The sequence below is a fragment of the Tupaia chinensis genome, unplaced genomic scaffold (assembly GCF_000334495.1).
Source record: "Tupaia chinensis unplaced genomic scaffold, TupChi_1.0 Scaffold143761_1, whole genome shotgun sequence".
Taxonomy (NCBI): domain Eukaryota; kingdom Metazoa; phylum Chordata; class Mammalia; order Scandentia; family Tupaiidae; genus Tupaia; species Tupaia belangeri.
In genome coordinates this window covers 15880-18246 of record NW_006203610.1, presented here as the reverse complement: position 1 = coordinate 18246, position 2367 = coordinate 15880, and the positions used below count along the sequence as shown (strand labels likewise).

The following is a 2367-nucleotide window of genomic DNA, read 5'->3' as shown; positions in this document are numbered from 1 at the left end:
AATAGCATCCATTTTTAAAGTTACTTTTGTGCTTTTCCTTCCTCACTCTCTTCTGTTTTGCTGGTAATTTTCTTAGTACTACTTTTCAATCAGCCTATTCTCTGATTACTTTGTTCATCCCTGCTCCTAGTATTTTTTTCCTCTGCATATAATGTAAAAATCTTAATTCAGTTAGTGTGTCTTATTTTCATGATTTTTTTTTTATTTTTACCTATCATATTAATTTCTTCTTAATTTACATTGGTTTTTTTGGTATATGCTCAATAGAGAGAGACGGAGACAGAGAAAGAGAGGAAAAATGAGAAATCAATTCTTGGGGGTGATGGCTACACTGCAGTCTTTTCTCTGCCATTCTCCTCTTGAGATTTTGGGCATCTACACACATGCACCCAGCATGATTTTCAAGGCACTGGGTCTGGGACTCCAACCTGAGTTGGCTATGTAGGTTCCAGTGCTTTCACTTTTAAGCCACTTGCTGGATGGCCTTGTTTTGTCTTGTTTATTTCAACGTATTTCATTCCATTTGTACAATATTATTTTCTTTATTTCTTTTTTATTTATAGGAAAACTAGCAAAATTATTTTATTTTCATTGCCAGCAATTTGATATAAAAATGTCCATGGTCTTCAATTGAACTGTATGTCTCTTTTCTTTAGAATGTCCTTTTTTCATTAACATAATTCCTAAACCACTCTATGTGCTCGGGCTTCTGTTAAACACTTAGATACGGCTTTTTGGAAAGGTCACAAGCCACCAGCTCCATGAAGTGACAAATTGGTCCTTGTTTTGGAAAATCCTCTAGGTATTTATAAAGAAATACATGTTCATGAAATTCTGAACAATCTTCATGAAATCCTGCTTCACTGGTAATTGGGAACTCCCACAGCTTCCTTTCTTTTGCCTACAGGTTCATCTTTTCAAACCCATTTGGAATAAGCTGTTCATTGACTCTGGCAACCTGCTTAGAAAATTCCACATTCCAAAGTGAAGGCGATGTCTATAGTTCAGGTGCTTCTTCAGTAACTGCCTTAGTGTCAAAAATATTAAGTCTCTTCCCCTTGAATATATTTCTACTAAGATGTTTTCTAAGATCAACCATCCTCTCCTGGCCAAGGTCACTGTCCAATCCTCCATCAAACTGAATCTGATGCTCTGGTCTTGTACTAACTCTAGCTGTAACAGATCTGGAAACTTTCATATCTGATATTATGTTCCTGACACTAATTTTAGATCTCTTTCCATCTACCTGTGCCCTCACGTCTTTCTCATGCTGCTGGAGCTGCCTGAGCAGTTCTGATTTCGTCCTCTGCTTGTTGAAAGGGAGGGATTCTGAAACAGCAGATGGAGCCACCACCAACTCAGGACTGAGTTGCTCCTTTCTCTTCTTTCTTGTATCTTCTGTAGTTTTCTTAAGCCTGCCAATTGTAACCTCCAAATTTGCAAGTAGTCGTCTATTAGGTGGCTTTGTTGTTTGTACATTTACAGTACTTAATTCAAATTTCATGCTCTTAATAATATCTAACAAATATTTTTTTGTATTTTCTTTGACATTGTCTTGGCTCTCTGATTTTGGAACTCTCATTGGTTGGAACAGACTGCTCATCTTTCTTGCTATAGCTAACACTGTTGGTACCAAAAATACCTCTGGATATTATATTTTTGTCCTTACTGTTCTTCAAGGAGCAGCCAGTAGCATGACCATAGCCACCATTGCCTCCAGGCTTCCAGAAGACAAAGGGTGGTGGGAAAGCGGGCAAAAGAGGTAGGAATGCTGAGACTCTAGCTAACATTGCCAAGAAACACCCTGAATTAAAAACATCCTTTTTTTCTTTAAGGAATTTAAATATACTTGGTGAAAGTTCATATTGAGATCACCCTGCTAGTGCTATCTTTTTCTAAGTAAACTTATCTACCAAGCGGTGATTATTGGACTTTTCTTTGTACTTAGTGGTGATTATTGGGCTTTCCTTTGTACTTTTAATTTTCTTCATGAAATTTTAATTTACCAAATTAAATTTAAGGATTTTTCTCCCTCTTTAGTTTTTTGTCTTCCTCTATCAGCCTCGGAAATTCCATCACAAGACTTGGCATCATATTTAAAACTGTAAATCATATCCGGAGTTACTCAAGACCTGGATTCCTCATTTCAAGGTCCAAGGTATTACTTTGCAAATCAGTTGCATTTCTCTGCATTTTTCTCCAGCCCCATATTGATGTCAGGAACCCTGACTCCTCTTCTACACTTATCTATATCCTTGTAAATTAGTCTATATAATCTCAAAGCCAACAATTAGATTTCTATTTGGGAAACGGAGACAACCAGAGTTTCAGATACCAAATAAGGAAATGAGAAGAGAAAAATTTAGT

General features: G+C 36.7%; 1 pseudogene; it reads right to left on the bottom strand.

Annotated features, from left to right (window-relative positions):
- Positions 1-626: 626 nt before the first annotated feature.
- LOC102500417 (28S ribosomal protein S31, mitochondrial pseudogene) lies at positions 627-1790 on the bottom strand (annotated as a pseudogene).
- Positions 1791-2367: the final 577 nt, after the last annotated feature.